The sequence below is a fragment of the Pseudophryne corroboree genome, chromosome 6 (assembly GCF_028390025.1).
Source record: "Pseudophryne corroboree isolate aPseCor3 chromosome 6, aPseCor3.hap2, whole genome shotgun sequence".
In the NCBI taxonomy this organism is placed as follows: Eukaryota; Metazoa; Chordata; class Amphibia; order Anura; family Myobatrachidae; genus Pseudophryne; species Pseudophryne corroboree.
In genome coordinates this window covers 464,448,938-464,461,099 of record NC_086449.1, presented here as the reverse complement: position 1 = coordinate 464,461,099, position 12,162 = coordinate 464,448,938, and positions in this window count along the sequence as shown.

Below are 12,162 nucleotides of genomic sequence, written 5' to 3'. Positions count from 1 at the left end.
TAAAGCCGAGACCCCTCGGGCAGCCGCCCAAGATGAGCCCACTTTCCTTGTGGAACGGGCTTTTACAGATTTTAGCTGTGGCAGGCCTGCCACAGAATGTGCAAGCTGAATTGTACTACAAATCCAACGAGCAATAGTCTGCTTAGAAGCAGGAGCACCCAGCTTGTTGGGTGCATACAGGATAAACAGCGAGTCAGATTTCCTGACTCCAGCCGTCCTGGAAATATTTTCAGGGCCCTGACAACATCCAGCAACTTGGATTCCTCCAAGTCCTTAGTAGCCGCAGGCACCACAATAGGTTGGTTCAGGTGAAAACGCTGGAACCACCTTAGGGAGAAACTGAGGACGAGTCCTCAATTCCGCCCTGTCCGAATGGAAAATCAGATAAGGGCTTTTACAGGATAAAGCCGCCAATTCTGACAAGCGCCTGGCCCAGGCTAGGGCCAACAGCATGACCACTTTCCATGTGAGATATTTTAACTCCACAGATTTAAGTGGTTCAAACCAATGTGACTTTTGGAACCCAAACTACATTGAGATCCCAAATTGCCACTGGAGGCACAAAAGGAGGCTGTATATGCAGTACCCCTTTTACAAACGTCTAAACTTCAGGGACTGAAGCTAGTTCTTTTTTGGAAGAAAATTGACAGGGCCGAAATCTGAACCTTAATGGACCCCAATTTCAGGCCCATAGACACTCCTGTTTGCAGGAAATGTAGGAATCGACCCAGTTGAATTTCCTCCGTCGGGCCTTACTGGCCTCGCACTACGCAACATATTTTCGCCAATTGCGGTGATAATGTTTTTGCGGTTACATCCTTCCTGGCTTTAGATCGGGATATGGATGACTTCATCCGGAATGCCTTTTTCCTTCAGGATCCGGTGTTCAACCGGCATGCCGTCAAACGCAGCCGCGGTAAGTCTTGGAACAGACAGGGTCCTTGCTGGAGCAGGTCCCTTCTTAGAGGTAGAGGCCACGGATCCTCCGTGAGCATCTCTTGAAGTTCCGGTTACCAAGTCCTTCTTGGCCAATCCGGAGCCACGAATATAGTGCTTTCTCCTCTCCATCTTATCAATCTCAGTACCTTGGGTATGAGAGGCAGAGGAGGGAACACATACACTGACTGGTACACCCACGGTGTTACCAGAGCGTCTACAACTATTGCCTGAGGGTCTCTTGACCTGGCGCAATACCTGTCGAGTTTTTTAATCATGTGGACGACTTCTGGGTGAAGTCCCCACTCTCCCGGGTGGAGGTCGTGCTGAGGAAGTCTGCTTCCCAGTTGTCCACTCCCGGAATGAATACTGTTGACAGTGCTATCACATGATTTTCCGCCCAGCGAAGAATCCCTGCAGCTTCTGCCATTGCCCTCCTGCTTCTTGTGCCACCCTGTCTGTTTACGTGGGTGACTGCCATGATGTTGTCCGACTGGATCAACACCGGCTGACCTTGAAGCAGAGGTCTTGCTAAGCTTAGAGCATTGTAAATGGCCCCTAGCTTCAGGATATTTATGTGAAGTGATGTATCCAGGCTTGACCCTAAGCCCTGGATATTCCTTCCCTGTGTGACTGCTCCCCAGCCTCGCAGGCTGGCATCCGTGGTCACCAGGACCCAGTCCTGAATGCCGAATCTGCGGCCCTCTAGAAGATGAGCACTCTGCAACCACCACAGGATGGATACCCTTGTCCTTGGTGACAGGGTTATCCGCTGATGCATCTGAAAATGCGACCCGGACCATTTGTCCAGTAGGTTCCACTGGAAAGTTCTTGCGTGGAATCTAACGAATGGGATTGCTTCGTAGGAAGCCACCATTTTTAACCAGAACCCTTGTGCATTGATGCACTGAGACTTGGTTCGGTTTTAGGAGGTTCCTGACTAGCTCGGATAACTCCCTGGCTTTCTCTTCCGGGAGAAACACCTTTTTTCTGGACTGTGTCCAGGAACATCCCTAGGAAACAGAAGACAAGTCGTCGGAACCAGCTGCGATTTTGGAATATTGATTATCCAATCGTGCTGCCGCAACACTACCTGAGATAGTGCTACCCCGACTTCCAACTGTTCCTTGGATCTTACCCTTATCAGGGAATCGTCCAAGTAAGGGATAACTAAAATTTCCTTCCTTCGAAGGGATATCATTTCGGCCATTACCTTGGTAAAGACCCGGGGTGCCGTGGACCATCCCTTCGGCAGCGTCTGAACTGATAGTGACAGTTCTGTACCATAACCTGAGGTACCCTTGGTGAGAAGGGTAAATGTTGACATGAAGGTAAGCATCCTTGATGTCCCGAGACATCATGTAGTCCCCTTCTTCCAGGTTCGCAATCACTGCTCTGAGTGACTCAATCTTGAATTTGAACCTCTGTATGTAAGTGTTCAAAGATTTTAGATTTAGATTTAGAATCGGTCTCACCGAGCCGTCTGGCTTCGGTACCACAATAGTGTGGAATAATACCCCGTTCCCTGTTGCAGGAGGGGTACCTTGATTATCACCTGCTGGGAATACAGCTTGTGAATGGCTTCCAAAACTGCCTCCCTGTCAGAGGGAGACGTCGGTAAAGCCGACTTTTGGAAACGGCGAGGGGGAGACGTCTCGAATTCCAATATGTACCCTTGAGATATTACCTGAAGGATCCAGGGGTCTACTTGCGAGTGAGCCCACTGCGCACTGAAATTCATTGAGAACGGGCCCCCACCGTGCCTGAGCTTGTAAGGCCCTAGCGTCATACTGAGGGCTTGGCAGAGGCGGGAAAGGGTTTCTGTTCCTGGGAACTGGCTAATCTCTTCAGCCTTTTTCCTCTCCCTCTGTCACGAGCAGAAAAGAGGAACCTTTTGTCCGCTTGCCAACAAAGGACTGCGCCTGATAATACGGCGTCTTATTTTGAGAGGCGACCTGGGGTACAAACGTGGATTTCCCAGTTGTTGCCGTGGCCACCAGGTCTAAAAGACCGACCCCAAATGTCCCTTTCCAAGGGCAATACTTCCAAATGCCGTTTGGAATCCGCATCACCTGACCATTTTACTGGTAGAATTGGACAACACACTTATACTTGATGCCAGTCGGCAAATATTCCGCTGTGCATCATGCATATATAGAAATGCATCTTTTAAATGCTCTATAGGCAATAATATACTATCCTTATCTAGGATATCAATATTTCCAGTCAGGGAATCCGACCATGCCAACCCAGCACTGCACCTCCAGGCTGAGGCGATTGCTGGTCGCAGTATAACACCAGTATGTGTGTGAATACATTTTTGGATACCCTCCTGCTTTCTATCAGCAGGATCCTTAAGGGCGGCCATCTCATGAGAGGGTAGAGCCCTTGTTCTTACAAGCGTGTGAGCGCCTTATCCCCCCTAGGGGGTGTTTCCCAACGCACCCTAACCTCTGGCGGGAAAGGGTATACACCAATACTTTTTAAGAAATTATCAATTGTTATCGGGGGGAAACCCACGCATCATCACACACCTCATTTTATTTCTCAGATTCAGGAAAACTACAGGTAGTTTTTCCCTCACCGAACATAATACCCCTTTTTGGTGGTACTCGTATTATCAGAAATGTATAAAACATTTTCCATTGTCTCAATCATGTAACGTGTGGCCCTACTGGAAATCACGGTTGTCTCTTCACGGTCGACACAGGAGTCAGTATCCGTGTCGGCGTCTGTATCTGCCATCTGAGGTAACGGGCGCTTTAGAGCCCCTGACGGCCTATGAGACGTCTGGACAGGCACAAGCTGAGTAGCCGGCTGTCTCATGTCAACCACTGTTTTTTTTATACAGAGCTGACACTGTCACGTAATTTTCAACAGTACATCCACTCAGGTGTCGACCCCCTAGGTGGTGACATCACTGTTACAGACACTCTGCTCCATCTCCACATCATTTTTCTCCTCATACATGTCGACACAAACGTACCGACACACAGCACACACACAGGGAATGCTCTGATAGAGGACAGGACCCCACTAGCCCTTTGGGGAGACAGAGGGAGAGTATGCCAGCACACACCAGAGCGCTATATATATATATATATACAGGGATAACCTTATATAAGTGTTTTTCCCCTTATAGCTGCTGTATGTTTTAATATTGCGCCTAATTAGTGCCCCCCTCTCTTTTTTTAATCCTTTCTGTAGTGTAGTGACTGCAGGGAAGAGCCAGGAAACTTCCCTCCAACTGAGCTGTGAGGGAAAATGGCGCCAGTGTGCTGAGGAGATAGGCTCCGCCCCCTTTTCGGCAGCCTTATCTCCCGTTTTTCTGTATATTCTGGCAGGGGTTAAATGCATCCATATAGCCCAGGAGCTATATGTGATGTATTTTTTTGCCATGTAAGGTATTTTTATCATGTTTTATTGCGTCTCAGGGCGCCCCCCCCAGCGCCCTGCACCCTCAGTGACCGGAGTATGAAGTGTGCTGAGAGCAATGACGCACAGCTGCAGTGCTGTGCGCTACCTTATTGAAGACAGGAACGTCTTCTGCCGCCGATTTTTCCGGACCTCTTCGCTCTTCTGGCTCTGTAAGGGGGCCGGCGGCGCGGCTCCGGGACCCATCCAGGCTGGGCCTGTGATCGTCCCTCTGGAGCTAATGTCCAGTAGCCAAGAAGCCCAATCCACTCTGCACGCAGGTGAGTTCGCTTCTTCTCCCCTTAGTCCCTCGATGCAGTGAGCCTGTTGCCAGCAGGTCTCACTGAAAATAACAAACCTAAACTAAAACTTTCACTAAGAAGCTCAGGAGAGCCCCTAGTGTGCACCCTTCTCGTCGGGCACAGAAATCTAACTGAGGCTTGGAGGAGGGTCATAGGGGGAGGAGCCAGTGCACACCAGTTAGTCCTAAAGCTTTCTTTAGATGTGCCCAGTCTCCTGCGGAGCCGCTATTCCCCATGGTCCTTACGGAGTCCCCAGCATCCACTTAGGACGTTAGAGAAATAGTCTTAATGACTATATTATGTGGTAATTTGCCAAGTAAGGTACTCTTATTGCAGCCCAGGGCGCCCCCCCAGCGCCCTGCACCCATCAGTGACCGGAGTGTGTGGTGTGCATGGGGAGCAATGGCGCACAGCTGCAGTGCTGTGCGCTACCTTAATGAAGACCAAAGTCTTCTGCCGCCGATTTCCAGGAACGTCTTCTTGCTTCTGGCTCTGCAAGGGGGACGGCGGCTCGGCTCCGGACGACCGAGGCTGGGCCTGTGTTCGATCCCTCTGGAGCTAATGGTGTCCAGTAGCCTAGAAGCCCAAGCTAGCTGCAAGCAGGTAGGTTCGCTTCTCTCCCCTCGGTCCCTCGTAGCAGTGAGTCTGTTGCCAGCAGATCTCACTGAAAATAAAAAACCTAATTTATACTTTCTTTTCTAGAAGCTCAGGAGAGCCCCTAGTGTGCATCCAGCTCGGCCGGGCACAAAATTCTAACTGAGGTCTGGAGGAGGGGCATAGAGGGAGGAGCCAGTGCACACCAGGTAGTCCTAAATCTTTCTTAGTTGTGCCCAGTCTCCTGCGGAGCCGCTATTCCCCATGGTCCTTACGGAGTTCCCAGCATCCACTAGGACGTCAGAGAAATGAACGTTATGGTAAGAACTTACCGTTGATAACGTGATTTCTCTTATGTCCACAGGTATCCACAGGATAACATTGGGATATTGTCGAGCGACAGCGAAAATGGCACCAACACGGTCACAAGCTTTCTGGCCTCCCAGGATGCATTGGGGCCTCCACTATATAGTCCCGCCCACTGATTCAGTCAGATCAGTTCTTTCCACAGCGATTATAGGCAGGAACATTAGGTAGAGACCTGTACAGGCGATAAGAACACACATGCACACCCTTCCATACAAGAAGGAAGAGGTTTTTAGCGTTTGTCTAGATCCTCAAATCAGATGCGTCCGGGTGGGATCCCCGTGGATACCTGTGGACATAAGAGAAATCACGTTATCAACGGTAAGTTCTTACCATAACGTTCATTTCTCTGGCTGGGTCCATAGGATTATCCACAGGATAACATTGGGATTCCGAAAGCCATTTTAGTGGTGGGGACGCTCCTGATTGCACAGGAGGACCTTTCGCCCAAAGTCTGCGTCATGAGAGGCAAAAGTATCCAAGGCATAATGTCTGATGAATGTGTTTATGGAAGACCATGTGGCTGCCTTACATATCTGTTCTGCTGATGCACCCTGTTGTGCTGCCCAAGAAGGACCTACCTTACGTGTAGAGTGTGCAGAGACATTAGCCGGAATAGGGAGATCTGCATGAGAATAAGCTTCAGATATTACCATTCGGAGCCATCTCGCCAGCGTCTGTTTACTAGCAGGCCAACCTCTCCTATGGAATCCGTAGAGGATGAAGAGGGAATCTGTTTTCCTGATGGCACTAGTACGATCTATGTAGATTTTTAAAGACCGGACCACGTCCAGTGACGCTTCTCCCGCAGATAGTCCCGATACCTGAAAAGATGGGACTACAATCTCTTCATTCAGGTGAAACTTTGACACCACCTTTGGAAGATAACTAGATCTCGTTCTGAGAACTGCTCTGTCTGGAAAAAAACTTAGGAAAGGAGACTTACATGATAATGCTCCTAAATCTGACACTCTTCTGGCTGACGCCATTGCCAGTAAAAAAAGAACTTTAACCGTTAACCACTTAAGATCTGCTCTCTCAAGTGGTTCAAACAAAGGACCCTGGAGAAATTTAAGAACTAAATTCAAATCCCAGGGAGCTGCAGGAGGAACAAATGGAGGTTGAATATGTACTACTCCTTGGAAAAAAGTACGTACATCCTGTAGGTCAGCAATCTTCTGCTGAAACCATACAGTCAACGCTGAGACTTGCACCCTCAAGGAAGCAACCTTCAACCCCTTATCCAATCCTGCCTGCAGAAAATCCAAAATTCTAGCTACTTTAAAGGCTCTTGGATTGTAATTTTTTCCAGAACACCAATGAATATAGGCTTGCCATATTCTATGATATACACGGGCCGAAGAAGGCTTTCTTGCTCTAAGCATGGTTTGGATTACTTGCTTTGAAAATCCTTTAGCCTCTAAGATAGAGGTTTCAACAGCCACGCCGTTAAAGACAGGCGATCCAGATGACTGTGACAACAAGGACCCTGCATTAACAGATCTGAACGTTGAGGGAGCAGTATCGGTGCTTCCATGGACATTCTCCACAGATCTGTGTACCAATGCCTTCTTGGCCAAGCTGGAGCTATTAGAATGATTGCTCCTTTTGCCTGTTTTATCTTTCTCACTACTCTGGGTAACAGAGATATTGGAGGGAACAGATATGCCAGCTGAAACCTCCATTCTACTGACAGTGCGTCTACCAGGACTGCTCCTGGGTCCCTTGTTCTTGATCCGTACCTCGGAACTTTGTTGTTTAGACGAGACGCCATAAGGTCTATCTCCGGTAGACCCCATCTGTTCACCAGTGTTTGAAACACTTCTGGGTGTAGTGCCCATTCGGTTTCCTGAATGGTGTGCCGACTGAGAAAATCCGCTTCCCAATTTAGTACACCCGGGACAAATACTGCTGACAATGCTGGGAGATGGAGTTCTGCCCACTTTAGAATGGGAGTTACTTCCTCCATCAGACTCTTGCTGTGAGTCCCTCCTTGATGATTTAGGTATGCTACTGCCGTCGCATTGTCTGAGCGGATCTGGACTGGTCTTCCTTGTAGATTGTCCTTTGCCTGAACTAGGGCCAAGTAAATGGCTCTTATTTCTAACAGATTTATCGGCAGGCGACTTTCCCTTGCGGTCCATTTTCCCTGGAACCATAGGCTTCCGAGTACCACCCCCCAACCTTGCAGGCTGGCATCTGTCGTCAGGACTTGCCACTCTTTTATCCAAAAGGGTCTCCCCTTGTTTAAATGGTCTGTCTGTAGCCACCATGCTAGAGACCTTTTTACATTTACTGGAATCTTTATCATCTGCTTCTTTATTGTTTGATGATTTCCGTTCCATTTTGTCAAAATGAGATGCTGCAATGGTCTGGAGTGGAATTGCACATATTCCACCATGTCGAACGTTGATACCATCAGACCCAACAGCCGCATTGCTGCATGGACTGACATTGTCTGGGCTTGCAACGCTTCCTGAGCCATGACCTGCACCTTGACTATTTTCTTCTCTGGTAAGAGAACTCTCTGTAGGTCTGAATCCAATATGGCTCCCAAATGAACCATCCACTGTGATGGATTCAGGGACGACTTCTCCCAATTTATGAGCCACCCGTGTCTCTGTAAACAAACTATCGTCTGTTGGAGATGGCTCAACAGTAAATTTTGCGACTGTGCTAAGATTAATAGGTCGTCTAGGTATGGGAATATCCTTATCCCTTGTTTGCGCAGACAAGCTGCCATAACCACCATGATCTTGGTAAACACCCTGGGTGCTGTAGCTAGCCCGAAGGGCAGAGCTTGGAACTGGAAGTGTTCCTTGAGGATGGCAAACCTGAGGTAACACTGATGTGATAGTGCTATAGGCACATGTAGGTAAGCATCCCGCACATCCAGAGATACCATATAGTCTCCCGGTTCCATAGCCAACATTATGGAGCGTAACGTCTCCATGTGGAACTTCGGGATCCATATGTAATTGTTCAACATCTTCAGATTTAGAATTGGTCGATATGACCCATTTGGTTTCTGGATTAGAAACAGATTGGAGTAATACCCCTGTCCCTTTTGTGATGGAGGTACTGGGACAATCACACCTGACTGCAGTAATTTTTGGACTGCTTCTTGCAGGGCATTGGCCTTCGACTCTATACGAGACGGGCTGGTGCAAAAAAATCTTTGAGGAGGCTGCCTCCTGAATGGGAACCCATACCCCTGAGATACTACCTTCTGCACCCAGGCATCTGTTGTTGACTGTTGCCATGTGTGTGCAAATTGCAGGAGTCGGCCCCCAACCCTGGAATCCTCCAGGCGGAGGCCCGTCTCTTCAGGCTGAGGGCTTTTGTTCAGGTTTGGAAGCTGGCTTTTTGCTAGCCCACTGCTTCTTACCCCTAGATTTAAACTGGGGTTGTTTAGGCTCCTCTTTACCTTTCGCTTTGCTTTGCCAGCGAAATGAGCGAAATTTTAAACCCTTGGACTTAGGGTTGTAGGTAGCCGGAAATCTGACCTTCTTCGATTCAGCCTCTGACTCTAGGATATCCGATAAAGGTTTTCCAAATAATATATTACCCATGAAAGGCAATGCTTCCAATTCCTTCTTGGACTCCGCATCTGCCTTCCAGGTCCGTAGCCAGACTGCTCTGCGAGCGACTACTGCCAGGGCTGAAGCTTTAGAAGCAACAGTGCCTACATCAATGGCTGCTTCTTCTAAATACTGGGCAGATTGTCTTAAACGGCAAAGACGATCCTCTTGCTCCCTAGTAGGAGAGGGGATGTCATTCTCTAGTTCCTCTATCCATTCGCCCATTGCCTTTGCTACCCAGGCCGAAGCCATAGCAGGTCTTACCACTGCACCCACAAGAGAAAAAATATTTTTCAATAGGCTCTCTACCCTCCTGTCTGTGACATCATTCAAAGAGGTAGATGACAGTGGCAAAGCAGATTTGTGCACGAGTCGCAGAACATGTGCATCTACTTTTGGAGGAACTTCTCTCTTCGAACAATCTCCAGCAGGAAATGGATAATAAGAATCCCATCTCCTAGGAATCTTATACTTTTTACCGGGCGCTGCCCAAGACTCATCCATCATTTCCGTCAACTCCTCTGACGCTGGAAATTCAGCTTTCACTGACTTTGTTCGTTTGAATACAGGTGCTTTTGCTTTTAACGCTGTCTTGGCTGGTTCTTCCAGAGAAAGCACAGCCTTTACTGCATTAATGAGTTCAGCTACATCATCTGAACTAAAGCTCTGCGACTGATCATCATACGGAGTTGAATCTATTGTTTCCGCATCATCATCCGATGTATCCTCTTGTGTAGTCTGCCATACAGACGTATCTGTCTTAGTCTTACCTACCCCTTGGTTGCTTGTAGAGGCTACTGGAACCAAACCATAGGAAGGGAGCTGCATGTATGGGTTCATAGTGTAACCTAACCCCTGAGGTGGTGCTACTGGAGCTAACCTGTCCGCTATTGAAGACAGAGTCTTTGCGAACATATTCCATGGTAGCTCTACTGGAGGTTGAACTAACTCCTATTTTTTACTTCGCTGAAAAGCGAAACAGTTTGCACACAAACCCTCATAAGTGACCAATTGAATCATATCAATTACCCCTGACTTACAAGATAAGCATGTTAGGGCTGTAGGAGTGCTTGACAAATTCTCCTCATCACTTTTGCCGCTCACAGACATTTTTTCTGATATTGACTACACAATTTTGTGACTGAACCACACCCTATAATCAGTATATAGAGGTGAAATCAATCTGACCACAGTGCACCTGATTTGAGGGTCAGAACAGGACTGACATTACACAGAAAAGTCAGCACACATACTAGCAGTCAGTCACATGTTAAAGCATTAGAAATTGTCATATGAGAATACAACCTCCATAATAACTTATACATAAGTAGGAAATTTGTACTTCTGTTTAACTGGTTCTTTTTCAACATAACATGCAGAAAACACAGTAATATACAGGTCTCATATGCAATAGGTACTAAAAATTAACAGTGCACACTAAGAAGTAGAAGGAATTTTTAGTACTGTATACCCTGCCTCCAGGGAGCGGGATACAGTGAGACTCACCACACTTCCATATCCAAGCAAAGACGCTCGAAAGACGCTGAGTGGATTCAGACGCTACTGGTGTACACTGCCGCTCTTGGTAACTGATAACGGACGCTCACCAACGGACACGGACGCTGAGCGACTCCACGTGCATGCAGACACTAAAGGCCTGCGACTCGGTCTGGGCGGGTTTATATCCAGTGTACACAACCGCAGCGTCTAAGCTGCGACCGAGTACCCTCGTGGTAGCGTCTGAGCCGGAAGTGAGGTTATTCAGTTCATGAAACGAGAGACCCGCGGGAACTGGCCATGAACTCGGAGTAGGGACGGCCAGGAGAGAATCTGAAACCCCCTGTTGACTTAAACTCCCAGGATCGCGGCCTCACCTAGTCCTGGCGCCTATGATCCCCGGAGCATAGCGCTGTCACACACGAGATGTTCGGCGCATCAACACGCTGTTTGTAGTCTCCACCAAATCAGCGTAGCTGTGTCCTGACCCCTCTAGTAAGAGGAAGTCCATATACTCACTGTCTCCCCATGCTCCGGCCACAGCCTGGTAACGTCTGCTGGACCTGCTAGAACATCCGACACAGACGCCCGTCGAGACAGCACTGTACCGCGAAGGTAAGCGTTGTTGCGACCCGGTGGGGAGTTGTTGGAACGACTCTTTCTAATACACGTTTAAGACGCTGTAAGAGAAGTCGCTCAAACAAAAACAGTAAGTCTATAAAAATAAAGTAATGAAAACTTGAGGCTGCTTTCACAGCAGCCCTGTGACCATGCGGCTTCCTGCCGCACCAAGCAAAAAACTGATCTGACTGAATCAGTGGGCGGGACTATATAGTGGAGGCCCCAATGCATCCTGGGAGGCCAGAAAGCTCGTGACCGTGTTGGTGCCATTTTCGCTGTCGCTCGACAATATCCCAATGTTATCCTGTGGATAATCCTGTGGACCCAGCCAGAGAAATAAGATTTTACTTACCGGTAAATCTATTTCTCGTAGTCCGTAGAGGATGCTGGGCGCCCGTCCCAAGTGCGGACTTCTTCTGCAATACTTGTATATAGTTATTGCTTCAATAAGGGTTACGTTATTGTTGCATCGGGCGTGAACTGATGCTATGTTATTGTCATACTGTTTACTAGATTGTTATCACAAGTTATACGGTGTGATTGGTGTGGCTGGTATGAATCTTGCTCTTGGATTAACAAAAATCCTTTCCTCGTACTGTCCATCTCCTCTGGGCACAGTTCTCTAACTGAGGTCTGGAGGAGGGGCATAGAGGGAGGAGCCAGTGCACACCAGGAACTAAATTCTTTCTTAAAGTGCCCATGTCTCCTGCGGAGCCAGTCTCTCCCCATGGTCCTTACGGAGTCCCCAGCATCCTCTACGGACTACGAGAAATAGATTTACCGGTAAGTAAAATCTTATTTTTTTGAACAGCACACAACACTCCTTTTACAGCTGGTCCTACATTTTGTCA